At 40.8% G+C, this 20,731-nt stretch overlaps 1 long non-coding RNA gene and 1 pseudogene across 1 annotated transcript; one reads left to right on the top strand and one right to left on the bottom strand.

Annotated features, from left to right (window-relative positions):
• Positions 1-8,073: 8,073 nt before the first annotated feature.
• Positions 8,074-9,110, bottom strand: LOC124988227 (uncharacterized). Its single transcript, XR_007109387.1, has 2 exons — positions 8,963-9,110; positions 8,074-8,584 (listed from the first exon to the last, which is right to left on the bottom strand). It is a non-coding gene; the product is annotated as an uncharacterized LOC124988227 (long non-coding RNA).
• Positions 9,111-10,064: 954 nt separating this feature from the next.
• LOC124989431 (proteasome subunit alpha type-1-like) lies at positions 10,065-13,096 on the top strand (annotated as a pseudogene).
• Positions 13,097-20,731: the final 7,635 nt, after the last annotated feature.

Genomic DNA, 20,731 nt, shown 5'->3' with positions numbered 1-20,731 from the left:
TGTTAAAGTGTTGACTTTTCATGAGGCAAATCTTTTGCAAATGTTTTCACATACTCCGTAGGTTGTCTCTTTACCTTGTTCAACAATTCATGACCATGCTGATGTCCTAGGTCTTTCCTGCCTGTTTACATCTACTAGTTTTATGGTTGTGGGTCCTTTAAGCCTTAATCCATTTGGAGTAGGTTTTATCTGGTGAGAGGCAGGGATCTAACTTCATTATTCTTCAGTAGCTCTGCAGTTTTTCCAGCACTGCTATTGAAAAGGCTGTATTTCCCTGGGGCTTTTCTCAGCACCTCTGTTGAGGATCAGGTGGCTGCAGACGTGTGGGTGGCTCAGGCTCCGATGCTGCTCATCACTGTGTGAGTCCTTCTTGTACTAACACCACCATGTCTTGATTACCACTGTTCTGTGGTGAGTACACCTTGGTTCTATAACACAATAATGCTGCCCAATTGTTCTTTTTGCTCAAGATTCTCATTGACATTTTTAGTTCTTTGTAGAATTTCCATGTACTTTTTCATAAAGGTCATGATAAATGAAATTCCCACCAACCACATAAAAAATAACCACAATGCCATGTTTTCTTTTCTTTTTTTTTAATTTTTTATTTTTTTACATTTACATAGGGTAATGATGTTTATTTTATTTTTCCCCTCCCCCCCCACCCCTCTTTTCCCTCTACACAGTCCTTCTTTCCTTCATTCTTACCGCTCTCCTTAGCCTAACTCTAAACCTAACCCTAAACCTAATGCTAGCCCCTCCCACCCCCCATTATATGTCCTCATCCGCTTATCAGTGAGATCATTCGTCCTTTAGTTTTTTGAGATTGGCTTATCTCACTTAGCATGATATTCTCCAATTTCGACCATTTGCCTACAAATGCCATAATTTTATCATTCTTCATTGCGGAGTAATATTCCATTGTATAAATATGCCACAGTTTCTTTATCCATTCATCAACTGAAGGGCATCTAGGTTGGTTCCACAATCTGGCTATGGTGAATTGAGCAGCAATGAACATTGATGTGGCTGTATCTCTGTAGTATGCTGATTTTAAGTCCTTTGGGTATAGGCCAAGGAGTGGGATAGCTGGGTCAAATGGTGTTTCCATTCCAAGCTTTCTGAGGAATCTCCACACTGCTTTCCAGAGTGGCTGCACTAATTTGCAACCCCACCAGCAATGTATGAGTGTTCCTTTTTCACCACATCCTCGCCAACACCTATTGTTGCTTGTATTCTTGATAATCGCCATTCTAATTGGGGTGAGATGAAATCTTAGGGTAGTTTTGATTTGCATTTCCCTTATTACTAGGGATGTTGAACATTTTTTCATATACCTGTTGATTACTTGTACATCTTCTGTGAAGTGTCTGTTCATTTCCTTAGCCCATTTGTTGATTGGATTATTTGTATTCTTCGTGTAGAGTTTTTTGAGTTCTTTATAGATTCTGGAAATTAGCGCTCTATCTGAGGTATGGTTGGCAAAGATATTCTCCCACTCTGTAGGCTCTCTCTTCACATTTCTGATAGTTTCCTTTGCTGAGAGAAAGCTTTTAAGTTTGAATCTATCCCAGTTGTTGATTCTTGCTTTTATTTCTTGTGCTATGGGAGTCCTGTTAAGGAAATCTGATCCTGAGCCAACAAGTTGAAGATTTGGACCTACTTTTTCTTCTATAAGATGCAGGGTTTCTGGTCTGATTCCGAGGTCCTTGATCCATTTTGAGTTGAGTTTTGTGTAGGGTGAGAGATAGGGGTTTAATTTCATTCTATTGCATATGGTTTTCCAGTTTTCTCAGCACCATTTGTTGAAGAGGCTATCTTTTCTCCATTGCATATTGTTGGAACCTTTGTCTAGTATGAGAAAATTGTATTTATTTGGGTTTGTGTCCATGTCCTCTATTCTGTACCATTGATCTACCTGTCTATTTTGGTACCAATACCATGCCGTTTTTGTTACTATTGCTTTGTAGTAGAGTTGAAGATCTGGTATTGCAATACCCCCTGCTTCGCTCTTGCTACTGAGGATTGCTTTAGCTATTCTAGGTTTTTTATTCTTCCAGATGAATTTCATAATTGCTTGCTCTATTTCTGCAAGGTACATCATTGGAATTTTAATTGGAATTGCATTGAATCTGTATTGCACTTTAGGTAGTATAGCCATTTTGACAATATTAATTCTGCCTATCCAGGAACATGGGAGATCTTTCCATCTTCTAAGGTTTTCTTGAATTTCTTTCTTTAGTGTTCTGTAGTTCTCATTGTAGAGGTCTTTCACCTCTTTTGTGAGATTGATTCCCAAGTATTTTATTTTTTTGGATGCTATTGTGAATGGGGTAGTTTTCCTAATTTCTCTTTCTGAAGATTCATCACTTATGTATAAAAATGCATTGGATTTATGAGCATTGATCTTGTAACCTGCTACTTTACTGAATTCACTTATGAGTTCTAAGAGTTTTCTGGTGGAATTTCCAGGTTCCTCTAAATATATAATCATGTCATCAGCGAACAGGGATAGTTTGAGTTCTTCTTTTCCTATTCGTATCCCTTTAATTTCTTTGGTTTGTCTGATTGCTCTGGCTAGAGTCTCAAGGACGATGTTGAATAGAAGCGGTGAAAGAGGGCATCCCTGCCTTGTTCCAGTTTTTAGGGGGAACGCTTTCACTTTTTCACCATTTAGAATGATATTAGCCATGGGCTTAGCCTAGATTGCCTTTATAATGTTTAGGAATGTTCCCACTACCCCAATTTTTTCTAGTGTTTTGAGCATGAAGGGATGCTGTATTTTATCAAATGCTTTTTCTGCATCTATTGAAATAATCATGTGATTCTTAACTTTAAGTCTGTTGATATGGTGAATGACATTTATTGATTTCCGAATGTTGAAACAACCTTGCATCCCTGGGATAAAACCCACTTGATCGTGGTGCACTATCTTTTTAATATATATTTGTATGCGATTTGCTAAAATTTTGTTGAGAATTTTTGCATCGATATTCATTAAGTATATTGGTCTGAAATTTTCTTTCCTCGATGTGTCTCTGTCTGGTTTAGGTATCAGGGTGATATTGGCTTCATAGAACGAGTTTGGTAGGGTTCCCTCCTCTTCTATTTCATGGAATAGTTTGAGGAGTATTGGAATGAGCTCTTCTTTAAAGGTTTTGTAGAACTCGGCTGAGAACCCATCTGGTCCTGGACTTTTCTTTGTTGGTAGGCTTTTGATGACCTCTTCTATTTCATTGCTTGAAATTGGTTTATTTAAGTTGTGTATGTCCTCCTCGTTCAGTTTAGGTAGTTCATATGTCTCTAGAAATTTGTTGATGTCTTCGAGGTTTTCTGTTTTGTTGAAGTATAGATTTTCGAAATAGCTTCTAATTATGTTTTGTATTTCACTCGTGTCTGTTGTGATGTTTCCTTGTTCATTCCGAATTTTAGTAATTTGAGTTTTCTCCCTCTTTCTCTTTGTTAGTGTGGCTAAGGGTTTATCAATTTTATTTATTTTTTCAAAGAACCAACTATTTATTTTGTTAATTTTTCCAATTGTTTCTTTTGTTTCGATTTCGTTGATTTCGGCTCTGATTTTAACTATTTCCTGTCTTCTACTACTTTTGGTATTGGTCTGCTCTTCTTTTTCTAGTGCTTTGAGCTGTAGTGTTAAGTCATTTATTTGTTGATTTCTACTTCTTTTTTTGAATGCACCCCATGAAATAAATCTTCCTCTAAGTACTGCTTTCATAGTGTCCCAGAGATTTTGATATGATATGTCTTTGTTCTCGTTTACTTCTAAGAATTTTTTTATTTCCCTCCTGATGTCTTCTGTTATCCATTCATCATATAATAGTGTATTATTTAGTCTCCAGGTATTGGAGAAGTTTCTGTTTTTTATTCTGTCATTTATTTCTAATTTCAATCCATTATGATCTGATAGAGTACAAGGTAGTATCTCTATCTTCTTGTATTTGCTAACAGTAGCTTTGTGGCATAAAATATGGTCTATTTTAGAGAAGGATCCATGTGCTGCTGAGAAGAAAGTGTATTCGTTCTTTGTTGGATGGTATATTCTATATATGTCCGTTAAGTCTAAATTGCTGATTGTGTTGTTGAGATCTATAGTTTCTTTATTCAATTTTTGTTTGGACGATCTATCCAGTGGTGAGAGAGGTGTGTTAAAATCGCCTAGTATTATTGTGTTGTGGTCTACTTGAATTCTGTAATTGAGAAGGATTTGTTTGACGTACGTGGATGAGCCAATGTTCGGGGTATAGATATTTATGATTGTTATGTCTTGCTGATTTATGCTTCCCTTAAGCAGCATATAATGTCCTTCTTTATCCCTTCTGACTAGTTTTGGTTTAAAGTCCACATTATATGAAATGAGGATGGATACTCCAGCTTTTTTGCTGTGTCCGTGTGCATGGTATGTTTTTCCCCATCCTTTCACCTTTAGTCTATGGGTGTCTCTTTCTATGAGGTGAGTCTCTTGCAGGCAGCATATTGTTGGATTTTTTTTTTAATCCAATCTGCCAGTCTGTGTCTTTTGATTGATGAATTCAGGCCATTAACATTCAGGGTTATTATTGTGATATGATTTGTATTCCCAGTCAATTGACTCATATTTGTTTTTGACATGATTTGGTTTCTCCTTTATTTGGCTATTCCTTTAGGCTAGCGCCTCCTGTTGCTGATTTGCATCGTTGTTTTTCATCTCTTCCTCATGGAATATTTTGCTGAGAATGTTCTGTAATGCTGGCTTTCTTTTTGTAAATTCCTTTAGCTTTTGTTTATCATGGAAGGATCTTATTTCATCGTCAAATTTGAAGGTAAGTTTTGCTGGGTATAAGATTCTTGGTTGGCATCCGTTTTCTTTCAGGGCTTGGTATATGTTGTTCCAGGCCCTTCTAGCTTTTAGGGTCTGGATTGAAAAATCTGCTGATATTCTTATTGGTTTCCCTCTGAATGTAATTTGATTCTTTTCTCTTGCGGCCTTTAAAATTCTGTCTTTATTTTGTATGTTAGGTATTTTCATAATAATGTGCCTTGGTGTGGGTCTGTTGTAATTTTGTATGTTTGGAGTTCTATAAGCCTCTTGTACTTGGTTTTCCATTTCATTCTTCAGATTTGGGAAATTTTCTGATATTATTTCATTGAATAGATTGTTCATTCCTTTGGTTTGTTTCTCTAAGCCTTCCTCAATCCCAATAATTCTTAAATTTGGCCTTTTCATGATATCCCATAATTCTTGTAGATTCTGTTCATGATTTCTTACCATCTTTTCTGTTTGGCCAACTTTGCTTTCAAGATTAAATAATTTTTCTTCAATGTCTGAGGTTCTGTCTTCCAGGTGTTCTATCCTATTGGTTATGCTTTCTATGGAGTTTTTAACTTGGTTTATTGTTTCCTTCATTTCAAGGATTTCAGTTTGGTTTTTTTTCAGTATCTCTAACTCTTTATTGAAATGATCTCTTGCTTCCCGTATTTGGTCTTTTAACTGTTGATTGGTGCGATCATTTAATGCCTGCATTTGCTCTTTCATCTCCTCCTTCAATGCCTGCATTTGCTCTTTCATCTCCTCATTAGCTTCCCTGATCGTTTTAATTACGTACATTCTGAACTCCCTTTCTGACATTTCTTCTGCTGTGCTGTCATTGGGTTTTATTGATGTAGTATCTAGGTTTGTTTGGGACATTTTCTTCCCTTGTTTTCTCATAGTGGTCAGTTGTCAGTGAGACCCTGAGATATTGCAGTTTTCCGCTATTGGCTTATAGTGTCCCGGTAGATTTCCAGTGTATCACCTCCCAGCCTTCAGTAGCCTGATGTCTTGGAGGAATCTGATAAAGCAGCTCATCCGAAGGAAACTGCCCCTACCCCCCTACTGGTTCCATGGTTTGGAACTGGCTCTGTGTGGAAATGCTCTCACTGTGGGCCTGCACCGTGCAGCTGGCCGTGTGGGAGGAGCCCACTGCCAGAGTGTGGAAGGCTACCTTGGGAAGACTCTAGCTGCCCTGCCCGGCTCCGATAAGCCACCTCTATCTGGGCCTGCCACCTGGGCCGAGCTTTACCCAGTGGGCAGACTCACCCGTGGCTCTATTTCAGTCCGAGTCTCTCAATGCCTCCCCTTCTTACCTCCTGGGTTCTGGAGCGACTGGGGGATGCAGTCTCCCTCTAGGCCGCCATCTTGGATCGCCCTGTGAAGAGAGCCTGCAGCCGGAGTGGGCAGAGCCGCCTGAAGAGGTCTCTGGCTGCCCTGCCCTAATCCCAGAGGCTGCTTGCGGATCGTGGCTCTCCGCTGGTTCGTTGCCAGAGTACGCTGTGCTGCAGGGACTCCGGGACTCGGAGCTTGTTCTGGTCAGAAAGGCTCTCACTAGTGGGCCAGTTCCATTCCGAGAACCTGGAGAAGCTGGCTGTGTGGGCGGGGCCCACCGCCGGAGTGCGCAGGGCTGCCTGTGAATGACTCTAGCTGCCCTGCCCGGCTCCAATAAGCCACCTCTATCTGGGCCTGCCACCCGGGCCGAGCTTTACCCAGTGGGCAGACTCACCCGTGGCTCTATTTCAGTCCGAGTCTCTCAATGCCTCCCCTTCTTAACTCCTGGGTTCTGGAGCGACTTGGGGTGCAGTCTCCCTCTAGGCCGCCATCTTGGATCGCCCCCCAATGCCATGTTTTCATATAAAAAATCATTCATTTTCTCCAACCCACCCCCAGGAATACTTTTTACATACTGTCCATTAGACAGCAGCCAACTTCACAGGCATGAGGAGTGGCCGTGTGGTGGCTTTGGTTTGCATTTCCCAGATATCAGTGATGTCCAGCACCTACTCACATACCTGCTGGACATTTTCTGTCCTTCTTGGTAAACTGTCTTTAATGTCTCCTCACCCATTCTTCAACTGGCACTTGTGTTTTGAGTTTGTAGGGCTCAATACATTCATGATACATGTTGGATATTACACATTTATCAGACATAGCGTTGGGCTGCATTTTCCTTGTGTGGGTTGTCTCCTTCTGTGGAGAAGCCAATAATTTTCATGGAGTCCCACCTGGTAGTTGGTTCCAATCTTCCCCTGCTTTAGGGGTCATATCCAAAATCTCCCAGGGAAGACCACAGTGGAAGAGTGTGTCCCTCTATTGTGTTTGAGGAGTTCTAGGGTTTTTGTCTGTAATTTCTTACATTTTGATTTTAGCTTGTGTGTGGTGTATGGTTCCAATTTTGGGTTTTCATGTAGATATCCAGTTTTACCAGTACCATTTACGGAAAAGATTCATAAGGATAGCTCTGTATCCTACATTGAGCATCAAATCAGGACCTTTTAGTATTTAACTGGAAACATAAACACAACAGGGACCATCTGACCCTGGGGTCACTTGCCATGTGGTGGCACTTATTCACCAAGGACCAGGTGCCCTGGATACCATGATGGAAAAAATCAGAATTGTGGGACTGAGAGACCTTTGGCACTGACAAGTTGCAGAAATGAATCATGAGGTTTGCCCAAGTCTTACTTGATTTGTAGAGGGGATGAAGCTCTGGTTCTGAAGTGGAAATCTACTTGTATCTCTAGGACAGGTACCAGGGCTCCACAGTCACTCCCACCCTTGAGCCAATCTGTAGACCCAGACCCCTGAATGATGGGAGGGAGCTGCTCATGAGGACCTCATGCACTGCCACTGTGTATCTGCTCCTGCTCCTCCAGAGGGGCCTGCTGTCCCTTCCTAGGGTGAATGTTGGTGGGGAAGGGATCATCAGACACTCCAGACATTAACGGACAGTGGTTAGGACCGGATGATAATTTCCAAGTGCTCACTGTGAGCACCCACCTCAGGAATCTAGGACAGTGTGATGGTGAGTGGAGTTTTTGTCTCTGTACCAGGTTTTCTGTGAGAAATGCAGTAATATTCAGAAATCACTGTAGACTTGTTGGGAATGTATTCTTCTAGTTCATTTCAAGATTTTTTTCCCCTTTTTTTAATATTTAGCAACTGGATTATGAAGGGTTTGGGAAACAACTATTGCTTAGTTGATTTCATGTAGGGTCTTGTGTTTTGATTTTGTAATTTGGAGATTGATACCTGTCAACAAATCATGGGACTATTAGGTCATCTTTACTTTAAATACCATGGAAACTTTCAAAGCCAAACAGAGAAAGAGTTCTCCCAGCTAATTCTTCTTTTGTGGAAAAGCAAAACTGACTACGTAAGGTTAGAGCTGGCGTGGGCCATGTGATGTGTTCTCATGATCAGTTTCCAGTCCTGCTTCCCATCCACCTCCCCATTCCCTGAGCAATTCTTAATCAGGTGCTTCTCCCTTTAAGAACTGCTGGTGATTAAAAATGTATTGAAGCTCTCTCAGCTCAGTTCCCACTCTCTGGATGGACACAGGACAGCTCTCACTTAGGGAAGCAATGCTCCGTGCTCCTTGGCTGGCCTTGCACCAGGCACCCTTCCTCCCATCATGGACACACTGGGTCGAGACTCTGCTGTCCTCTGTGCTTCCTGGCTGGACTTCTAAGTGCCATTCCAACTGCACTTCTGGGCTTCACTCCTTCCCTGGGCCCGTTACCATGAGCTCTTCAGGAGGCTTTGGTCTTGCTCCTGTGGAGACATGAGGAGGTGTTCTAGTCAGCTCTTTCACTGCTGTGACCAAACGGGCTGACAAGAACAATTAGAGGAGGACAAGTTTATCTGGTGCTCCTCGTTTCAGAGGTCTCACTCCACAGCTGACGTACTCCATCCCTGGGGCCTGAGATGAGGCAGAACATCCCATGGAAGGGTAAGAGAGAGAAAAGCAGCTCAGGACATGGCCACCAGCAGGCAGAGAGCACTCCATGTACCAAGGACAAGATGTGAACCCTAAAGTCACACTGCCAGCGACCCCTCCTCCAGCGCAGCACACCTGCCTACAGCTGCCACCCAGTTAATTAGGGAACTGGTGCACGGATTAGGTTCAGGCTCTCATGACAATGGCTTCACCTCAGAACGCCATCGTGTTGTCTTCACAGGAGCATTTTGGGGACCCCTCAGCAGCAGGAGACAGCCAGAGGACAACAACAGAACTAAGATAATTAATCCAGCCCTCGATGTCAGGAAAACCATGTAACAGGAAGAAGAGGAGCTCATTAAAATATGGGAATGTGACAGTTTTATTAAGTCGCTTCGAATCTGTGTTGACGAGGTATAAACTGGCAAGAGCAGGCACTCAGCACCATCTGAAGAGTAAGACCCCCAGACCCCCAGGACCAGAGTGCAGCAGAGGGCCCGCCTCCACGGGGCCTCCACGGGCCACATCTGTGTCTCCTCGTTTAGCACCTCGTCAGTGGACATGCGAAGAAGGAAAATAGCATCACCAATGACTCCAAATGGCTTCATCAAACACCTTTTGCCAGAAGTATGCATTCTGTAAAATTATGCATTTTGGCTCCAGTTTAAGAAAAAGAAGAAGCGAGTTTTCCCCTTCATTAAGAATGAGAATATTTTGTGAATCTACAGAGTTTGGATGACTGAAAACATTGAAGAGTATAAAGGCAATGAAAAACAATGTTTGCCAACAAACCATAAACTATTTTCAACGTTAATTTTTCATTTACTTCTTTAAAAAGTATTTCAAAAGTAAAATTAAAATCAGAAAATACAAAAAGAAAAAATTAGCCCTCCTTAGTATACCTCCAGGAAGCTCATTTCTCTGGAAAGAGGCACGTGGACTTCATTCTCTTTTCTGTTATGCAAATATTCATGTGCAGACAACAGTCAATTAAATGTACTGTATTCCTTCCTAAAACACAATTAGCCCACATTGCTTTTTAAGTAAATTTTAAATACACCTTAGATCCCAGTACATATGATTCCACTTCGAACTCACCTGTTCCTTAACAACTTCAATTACAAGGGAAAGGATACAAATATGAAAATATCTCCACTGGCCCCTTTATTGGACATTATGTCTGATTTTTAAAAAATACTAGAATCTAAAATATTTTTCATTCTGTATCTGACATGAGCATGGACATCAGCAACATCAGGTCCTACAGGTAAAGGTACTGGGTCAAGAGCTGAACAGGTAAGTAATTTTGCTACAATGTGCCAAATTGCCTTTCTGCATCTTACCAGCAGAAGAGGGTATGAAAGAGCCTCTTATGTTCATGAGAACCTCAACCCCTTCCTGAAAGGTGGTAGGAAGGAGAATGGGAAGCTTGCTGTGTCCCTCCAGCTTCCGATGACCTCTGTCTGCTCAGGACTGTCACCAGCTTTGAGGTGTGAGATGCACCTCTGTGTGACTCCCCTGCCCTTATGGAGTCTTGCATCATAAAGAGCAATACAAAATTAACAGTGATTTCAAACTTCCTGAAAGGATCACAGAAATGTATAATTTCTCCATGTCTTTCCCTGTCACTGAGCATGACAGCATGCAGCTAGATGTCCATCTCTGTGAATCAGCACAAATGGACTGAGGATTGCATAGCCAAGGGTCAGAAACTCTTGTGCACTTTTGCTTTGGAATCTTTCTGTAAGGAGAAAACTGAACATAAAGAGATTAAACCACCTGTCCAATAGAAGAAGAGAAAACAGAGCATCAGAAGGAGAACACTTTGAGCAGCTTTCACCTCAGGAGGGCTTGGGCAGAGCAGCTTGGAGGTCTGAAGGTAGAGAAGGTGCTGGTGGTGGCTGTAGAGAAGAAATGCCGTGTGTCCACGGGCCTGGCGCATGACACTGGAGCAGTCTGTGAAGACCATGAGAAGGAGAAAACTAAGCTGGTTATCCAGCTCCTTGGTAGAAAATCACAGTAGTGGTTGCTTTTACTAAGTTCTGACGTGTTCAGGCTGCTGCTATTTTTGATGTAAAATGGTAAGTTCATGCTTATCAAGGCATTGAGAATCCAAAAGAGCAACAAGGGAAGGATGTGCCCTGCAGACCTGGGCTGCAGCCTCCCCCACCTGGAGACTCAGGGTCTTATGTTGATGGCCTGGACCACTGTGAGGAGACCTGTGGTGTGATGGACAGGCCCCTGGCCACCCTCTCCAGGTAAACTACAACATTACTGCCTACATCAACTAGGAGATTTTGAAAACCAATTATGACTTTTGTCCTTGGTGTTACTTTGGTAAAAATATTAGGATATTTGTAAAAGCCAAATGGATGAGAATAGTGTCTATAGATTTTTTCTCAGTACCTCAAAATAAGTAAATGTAGTTCACATGGACAAAGATGTTCCCAGCACCGCCAATTCCTGCAGAAACATGAAGGTTGTTCCCATGATCAGGTTAAGAACCATCCCTAGGCAGAGAAGCTTGGATGCAGTAAAGATCTTTGTAAGAAGGCAACAGTGGTGGTTGTTTGTTTCTGTAGAAAGCACCTCACATCAGCAACTTTGAGAATCAGGATACACAGTAGCGCTGACTGTGTCCAAAGAGATCTTCCTACTCCTCCTTCTTGAATGCGAGTCTCTAAGGTGACTTTCAGAGCACATGGGAGGAAAGTCACCTTAGAGACTCACATTCAAGGTTCTGAGCACCCCTTGATTCTGAAGCTTTGACTGAACTCACAGCCAGGTGTGGCAGGAACTATGGTGCATTGAACCTGATCTTTGGAAGATTTAGGGCAGCGGTCTTGTGATTGGGGGAAGTTTCCAACCAGTAGGAAGGATGACACTGGAGCCCTTGGGGCAGGATTCATCAAGTTGAACATGCAATGGAGTCTGTTAAAAGGACTCAGTCACAGGTGGTCTGAAACCACAACCCTGCAGTGTTGGTTGCACTGAAGGGGACACAGTCAGAGCTTGCAGCTCACCAGGAAAAAGTTCTCCATATTTTCAGCCATATCAGTGTCTCAACTACTGGGCTTACTGCTGGTGCTAGACTGTTATGTAAGTTTATGCACTAGGCGTGTTTAGATTCCAGATTTGTATTTGGCAGGCCACCTCCTGTGTCTCCTCTTATATCTCTTAAGTGGAAGCAAGATTCAGACAGCAGAACAGAGGTATGGTCAGACATCTTCTGGTGTAGAGCTGCTTTTTGCTGGTTATGATGTTATGGGCCCTCACACTTTCCAAACCTGTCCTATTTGGTCCTATTTGCTACCTATTTGTTCTGCAGAGCTAAGTCCACTGGAGCATGTTCTCAATCCTGCTCACAAGGAAAGACATATGTCTGGGTTTATGGAGTGCAACTTCAATGTATTGGTTAAACACAGTCATTCTGCCTTTAGAGAGACACTTTCTGCAGAGCAGGACCTCACTACAGAGAATGATTCCATTGGAGTTGTTGGTATAGACTTGGACTCTATAATCGATGATGATGATGATTGTATCCCATTCCTGGAAGGGCTTGAAGACAGGCCACAGAGGAAAGCACAGCCTGAACTACCTGCTGAGGAACCTGCAGAAAATCCTCAGGAACCAATGGAGCATGGAGGGATAAACTTACCTGTCTGTGTGTTATAGAATATTGATGATGCAGAAACACATACTGATGGCAGTAATCTATACTTTGAACCAAAAGATGCAGTGCTGGAAGAGTATGTTTTAGGAAGCAGTCCAAATGTGAGTTTTTTCCAAGTAACCATCCTGAATCATATAATGAAGTACATTCCTTGAGAGGGTCTATATAATCATTTGCTAGGAAGTATAGGTATTCCAATGTTTTCATATGAAGAAAATAGTGTTTTCGTGGTTTTAAAGACAACTATGAAAGAAAATTTTTTCACCTCAAACAACAAAAACAAAAACAAAGTTGAGGTCCTCATTTCATGGTACCAAGATGCCACCACAAGAGATCACTCTCTGTTGCCTGTCATCTGCCATTTGCCCGTTTGCCTGCCTCTTGCCTGCCCAGCATCTGCCTTTCACCAACCCATCACCACTGCCTGAGGTCCACCTGCTCATCATCTGCCAGTAGCCTGCAGATCACCTGCAGACCACCAGCAGATTGCCAGTTGCCTGCTGTTGCCTGGCAGTCCACTGTCACAGTACCCACAGGCTTGGTTTACATGTGGCTGCTCTCATTTTGGGACAAGATCCAGAACCTGCAGGACCCCCGGCCTGACTGTCCACAGCCCATGTCTAGGACCCCTGAACTGACTGACCGTGTTCTGCCACCAGGAACCCCAGCTTGACCAGAAACCACATGGACTTGGCACCTACGCCGTACACTGCAGCTCCCCATTTGACAACACATTTGTGAGCCAGTGTGGCCATCTTGGATTATCCTGGAAGTGGAAACAGCCATCTTTAGGTGGGGTCAATTCCATCCCAAAACACCTGCTGGAGACTGAGAGCTCATTGTCAGGTACCTCACATGTATCATGCTACTGAAGACTAGGAGGATTGAATAGTATAGGACTTATAGTACAGATTATTCTTCTCCCCTTTGAGAAATTTTAAGTTTTTATTTCTTTATCTTTCTCACTCTATTTTTCTTTTGTTTACTTGCTCCCTCAGAGTCTCTTTCTCCTTTTTATCATGCTAACAACCAACTTTTTAAAATCCACTTTCACTCCTACTACTATCTAGTACATCTATATACTCCTTTCTTTTCCCATTAACAGTTACATCCTATACCCCACCCCATCCTCTTCGTCCACCATTAGAATCTGTAGACCTCATTGCAAATCTATTTGTTATACTGTACATAAAAATTGAACTCATCCTCTCTGTTTATTATGACAATATTATTAATGTCTTCATAGGGCCTATTTGGTTTAGGGTTACATATTGTCTGTACTGGGTGCTGCTAATATTGATCTCCCCCTTAAAATAGAAGTATTAGAAACCTGCAGGGTCAGTATAAGCCTACAGCGGGGAAATGCAATACCCCAGATCTGCACTGCTAGAGGAGAATACATGTGAACTTATGAAAAAACAAGGGAAGAAAGTGTTCCAGACAAACCAAGATTCTATATTAATAGAATCCAATGACAGCATGGTAGAAGAAATGTCAGAAAAGGAGTTCAGAATATACTTAATTAAAATGATTCATGAAACAAAGGATGAGATAAGAGAGCAAATTCAGGCAATGAATGACCACTCCAATAAGCAGTTAAAAGAGCAACTGCAGGAAGCAAAAGATCATTTCAATGAGATAGAGATTCTGAAAAACAAACAAACAAACAAAAAAACCAAAAAAACAAACAAACAGAAATTATTGAATTGAAGAAAACAATAAGCCAAATAAAAAACTCAATGGAAAGCATCACCAACAGACTAGATCACTTGGAAGACAGAACCTGAGACAATGAAGACAAAATATTTAATCTTGAAAATGAAGTTGACCAAACTGAGAAGATGGTAAGAAATCATGAACAGAACTTCAAAGTACTATGGGACATCATGAAAAGATCAAATTTAAGAATTATTCAGATTGAGGAAAGCAGAGAGGTACAAACCAAAGGAATGAACAATGTATTCAATGAAATAATAGCAGAAAATTTCCCAAACCTGAAGAATGAAATGGAAAATCAACTACAAGAGGCTTACAGAACACCAAATGCACAAACTTACAACCAATCCACACCAAGGCACATTATAATGAAAATGCCTAACATCTGAAATAAACATAGAATTTAAAGGTTGCAAGAGAAAAGCATCAGATTACATATAGGGGGAAACCAATATGGATATCAGTAGATTTCTCAGTCCAGACCCTAACAACTAGAAGGACCTGGAACAACATATTTCAAGCTCTTAAAGAACATGGTTGCCAACCAAGAATCTTTTACCCAGCAAAACTAAACTTCAGATTTGAAAACAAAATAAAATCCATCCATAATAAACAAAAGTCAAAAGAATTCACAGATAGAAAGCCTGTGCTACAGAACATTCTCAGCAAAATATTTCATGGGGAGGAAATGAAAAACAACAATGTAGGTCAGCAAAGGGAGTAACTACCATAAAGGAATTGCAAATTAAAGGAAATACCAAGTCAAGTTAAAAATGAAAAATGAGCCAAAATGACTGGGAATACAATTCATATCTCAATAATAATGCTGAATGTTAATGATTGAAACTCATCAATCAAAAGACATAGACTGGCAAATTGGATTGAAAAGCAAGACCCAATATGCTGCCTTCAAGAGAACACTCTCATAGAAAAAGGCATCCACAGACTAAAGGTGAAAGGATGGGATAAAATATACCACACACATGGATTCAGTAAAAAAGTGCAGGTTTCCATCCTTATATCAGATAAAGTGGACTTTAAACCAAAGTTAGTCAAAAGGGATACAGATGGTCATTTCATATTGCTTAAGGGAACCATAAATCAGGAAGATATAATGATCATAAATATTTATACCCAAACAATGGTGCATCCATGTACATCAAACAAATTCTTCTCAATTCTAGGAACCAAATAGACCACAACACAATAATTCTGGGTGACTTTAACACACTGCTATCAGAAAGCATGATAAAATGCTTTCCCCTCCAGAGTCCTATCAATACAGTATGTTAGCTAAATATGGATTTTTGCCAATGGAGAGAGAGAAAACAGTTTTTATCTGCAATTTTAATTTACATGTCTCTTTTTTTTAATGAGTGAAGTTAATTATCTTGTTGTTTATTAATAGAAAATTTTATTTCCTTTTTCTATGTTTCAAAAGTGTTATTATTTTGTCAATTCACGTTAGGAAGGATAGCTCTTTGTGATATGAGCTGTAAATATCTCTCAGTTGTCTTTTTAAAAAAAGTTTCTTTATGATGGTTCTTTTCATTAAAAAATAGATTTTTATGTAACAAAAAGTATGAGTAAAATAATTTATGACTTGGGGATCTTGAGTTATGAAAGTTCAGATAGTTTTTGCTAACTCCAGATTTTTAAAAAAATTTAAAAAAGTATTCAAGTTTTCTTCTTATTTAATGTTTGTGTTATTTTAAAAAATATCTTTGGTACATATGGAATTTATCATTTTTATATCAGGCAAGGCAGGGATATTACTTTACTTATCCCTATAACATTTGTTGACTACTTCTTTTTCCCAGTGATTTGAGATGATGTCCTATTCAATTTCTATATGTACACATTCAATTTCTATATGTATCTGAGTGTACTTACATCTGGGCATTCTGTTTTACTAACAGACCAGTATGATACTCTTAAACATTTAGGATTTTAAAAATTCCTTAATGTGTTTTAGTGCTGGTCCTAATTCTTTGTTTATTTTTTGCCGGGGTCCAGCCCTGGCAGCGGTTGGAGGTCCGAGGTGGATGGGAGGTGTCGGCCCGGTGGAGAAACAGCAAGACACCAAGTGTTCTGAGGCCGAGTCTGAATCTTTATTGTTCACGGAGTCTTTCTGTATGTTTTTTCTTTGGTATTGATTACATCATTTCATGGTTAATAAAAGGAAACGTTAAGTAAAAAATCTTCAAGAGTATAATTAATGATCTTATTCAAGAAACATGTTTTTACTGTATGATAGCTTAAATAAAAAGAAAAACAGTTCCTAGCAAGGTAAAGGGCACCATGCTCCGTTTAGTTTTAATTTCGCTGAAAGAATACATCATTAAGTATCTATAGAGGTTACCCCTTCCAAGAACTCTAATGTTAGTTATTAACAGTGGAATGTTTTTGTTATTACTAACAGAGAATAGAGGAATCAGTTTATAGTTGATATTTATTCTATTCCATGTACTCAATGATGGACTAAAACTCTAACTAGACATAGGAAGAATACAAATTGTACTTATGATTAACCCATTTATTTTTATTAAGTGGGAAAAATGTCCTTAAACTTAATTATAAACACTAAGAAAGCAATGAAGACCAAACACCACATCAAAGCTCAGAGGAACTCTCATATGCAAGTTTTAGAGAATTCATATACTAAAAGAAATCACAGGTTCCTTACAAATTTGAGCAAATCATAATTGCTTATTATTATTTCATCTAAGTATTAATATTAAACTTTATGTTATTTTGTGTCCCCATAACCATGAAATCTTCCCAGTATTCTCTATAATCTGAATCTAAGGATATATTGCTTATTAGTATTAAAAGCATTGCACATGGAGACACGCCATGCCCATGACCCCCAAGAGGGAGGATGATCTTTCAACAGAACGGTGTCAAATGTTAAATCCTCTACTCCAACAGAACCATGTCAAGTGTTGGAGTGGTAGGAGATAGATGTGGCAATTTTTTATACTAAACTTAGCATTAGGTGATAGAGCTTAAAACTGTTTTTTTCATTGAGATTTTGTTAAATTTACAAATTAATTTACACAATAATATTGTCCTTCTATTTGTAGAAAGACTATTTTTTGGCATCGGGGTATTTTAATTTTTTAAATAGGTCTCACATTTTATTGACAAACATATTTTTATATATATATATAGGGAATCAAACCCAGGGCCTGTGCTTGTAAGGCAAGTACTTTACCAACTGAGCTATCTCCCCAGTCTTAATATATTTTTGTTATTATTGCATATGAAATATTTTCTTCTATTAAATCTTCTAAAAAATTGTTCGAATATTAAAAAATGTTCTAAGATTTCTAGCCAGGCTTTAACTGTCCACACAGGAAAAACCAATCTATCTGTTCAAATCCTTAATGGCACATCTCTGTTCAGCCTCAGTATGGCTGCATTAAACCCGCAATTCCCTAAACCAGAATTTCTCTGTTCTTTACCTCATTCTCTGTATTCTCCTCATCCAATTCTAAAAGCCTAGGGCTCATTTCTGACCTATCTGCCTTCCCTGTGCCCCACATATGGGCACTTAGAAAACAGAATTGCTTCAGTGCCTTTAACACCTCAGGTCCAACCACATCGCATATTTCTTGATGTCTCATGTTCATTATTGCTTTATATTGCACTTGTTGATAAATTTATTGTTGCCAGGTTTGCTTTTTGATACAAGTGTCATATCTTTGATGCCTAAACCTTAATATTTCTGAACTCTAAACCCCCAACTGACCCTGTGATTCACCTGCTGAAAAATCTTCCGTGGTCCTTTGTGGTCCTCAGTATCAACTCAAGCTGTAAAGCCTTTCCTAATGGGACCATTAGGTTACAGTGGAATCAGCTGAAGACATCCAGCATCAAGTATCTTGTCTGACAAAATCATAAGGTCAAAGAGGTGTGCAAAGGGCAGCCACAGCATGACACTCTACAGGGTTTTCAGTAGAGGTGGACTTCCCACTGAGTGACCCCAGGAGCCACTGAAGGACAGCGGGTCTGTTCTAGACTTGCAACTACCGAGCTGCACGAGGAGGAAAGGGTCATTGGGTGTTGTGGCTTTGGGGAGCTAAGGCCCTTCATGGACTAAGGATGCCCATAATGGCTGCAGCTGGCACAGCAGGTTGGCCACCAATGAGAGCAGAGCTGCTCACATGGCTCAGGATGCACTTTGCAGCTGAGGCAGAACCTTGGTGGGATCCGATTTCAGCCAACCCTGCAGCTGTGCTGCCTTACTCTCTCCTCCCCACACAGTCAACTCCAGGGTTGCTTTGCTCTTTCTCAGTCCAAGCTGGTGGTCAGACTTCAGGCCTGAATAGGATGTTACTCTTTACACCTGCTTTCTTGAATTCCACTTCTGACCTCGGAATGTCTTTTGAACTATGGGCAATTTCTTCAGAATAAAAGAAACCAGAATTGGATGCCGCCCAGGGGCTTTCCACATGGCGTGTGTAGGGACAGTGCCTTTCTGCAGACTGTCCCTCTTTCTCCTGCAGAATATGAAAGGGTTGCTTTAGATGTCTGCTCTGCAGGTCTCTGACAACACAAAGTGCATGAACACAGCCTCTGCCCAGGCTTGGATCAGGGGTGTCTGATCCTGCCTTTCAACCCCTGCCCTGAAGAGTGGGGCGATTGTTGCCTGTAGCAATGCACCTTAGAAAGCGTAGTGCACCCTAACAGAAATGTGCCAGGAGATTCAAGGACAAGCACAGCAGCATGAAATAACCAGTCTTGAATAACAATTGAGAATGTAGTCAATAGAACTAAATATCTTTAAAGTTAACTGTTAAAAATGATACTATCTGGGCACCTTGGTGCATATCTGTAATTCCAGTGGCTTGGGAGACTGAGGCAGGAGGATCACAAATTCAAAGCCAGTGTCAGCAAAAGTGAGGTGCTAAGTAACTCAGTAACATCCTATCTCTAAATAAATACAAAACAGGGCTGGAAATGTGACTCAGAGTTGAGTGTCCCTGAGTTCAATCCTTGGTTACCCCCTACCAAATATGACTGTACTCAGTACATCACCATATCAAAACTCCAACATCAGATCTTCCCATTTATCATTTTTTCCTGTTTATATAGACTTTCTCATACTTTCCACCTCTCTCTTCCTTCCTCCCAATTCCAAAGCTCTGAATCATGATTGTGAACAGATTCAGAGACATGTGATAAGTGATTTAGTCTTTCTGACCTTGGTGAATAATGTCAGAGGACGGATGAGTGCATCTATCAGACGTAGTTTTCTCACTTAAACAGTGAGATTTCTGTCCCTTGCTGCATATGCCAGGGTAAAACTAAAGGGGGTTAGTTCATTTTACAGTAATTCCCAGTCTGGGCAATGCACAGTAGGACTTCTTGAAAAGGCAACTTTAATTTTCAATCTTGATAGTTGTTCACAGTTCCCCAGCAGATAGATGTATAAGGGATGTGATTGACTTGCAATATGGCATCATAGTATGTATTAGGACAAGAGTAGTTCAAGGAAGATGCAGGAAGAACATCTTCAGATTAAACACAAATATAGTTAAGAACCAGCAACATAATGCTCACTGTGGTCCATTCTGGAAATACAGAAATGTACCAAAAATGAAATGTGCTAACATCATTGTATCAAGTTATGATGGAGTTATAATACAGGTGAAATTGGAGGCAGAAGAAAATATTTTCATAGAAACTTGAGAGGTCCTGTACCTTTCTGGTTCCTTAAAGAAATCAAGTAAGTAACTTTATGAAGACCTACCACAGAGCTCTCTGATAGCATCAGATCCTAAAGACAGGGACAGAGACACCTGATCCTTTCTGGAGGAACATCTGTGGGATATGGTTCCCTCCATCCTTCTGGTCTCAGGCACTTGCTAAAGGTCAGGGGAAGAGCAAATTCTAAGACTCAGGACCCTCTCAGCAAATCCCTTCCCTAGTTACAGGGAGAGTAAGATCTGTACTGCTGAGGAAATGTCACCTGGCATCCATGAGGAACCGAGAACCCTCAGGTCCACTTACCTTGGTGGTTGTGCTGCAGACAAGCTCTGTGCTGGTCCTTCCTACAAGGGGCAGCTTCCCAAGTCCCATTTGTACCCTCTGGGTTTGTGGAGCTCCTGCCTACCAGGAACCACCACCAGGACTCCAGTTGTCACAGTTGACACTTGTTAAGGAGAAGCAAAGTCATGCAGAACCTCAGTCCCTGACGGACGCTTTCCCTCCCCCTCCACAATTACTGCATTTGTTGGGCTCCAAAGTTATCCCAGGCTTAATTGGGGTTTAATTATTTTAATAGAAGTTTGTGCAGAGAGAAAGTGAACAACCAGTCAAGTTTCTGTATCTGAGTTTCCATGTCTTGGCCTTCCCTTCCCCTTCCCAAAGGTCCACAGCTGAATCAGTATGGGGCTGCTTCCCCTCATATTCAAGACCTTCTCCAGGCACAGGGATGTGGCATGTGATGACCAGCACTGGGGACTCTGCTTTAGAGCAAGCCCCAACCAGCACCTGGGCAGGAAGGAGTCACTTTGCTGCATCAATGTACATTAAGGTCACATTGGAGCCCTGGATGGTTGTTTATTCCTCATACGTGAAACAA

This window comes from Sciurus carolinensis, chromosome 7, assembly GCF_902686445.1.
Source record: "Sciurus carolinensis chromosome 7, mSciCar1.2, whole genome shotgun sequence".
NCBI lineage: Eukaryota > Metazoa > Chordata > Mammalia > Rodentia > Sciuridae > Sciurus > Sciurus carolinensis.
Note: the sequence above shows the minus strand (reverse complement) of the source record. Positions and strands in the feature narration are given on the sequence as shown.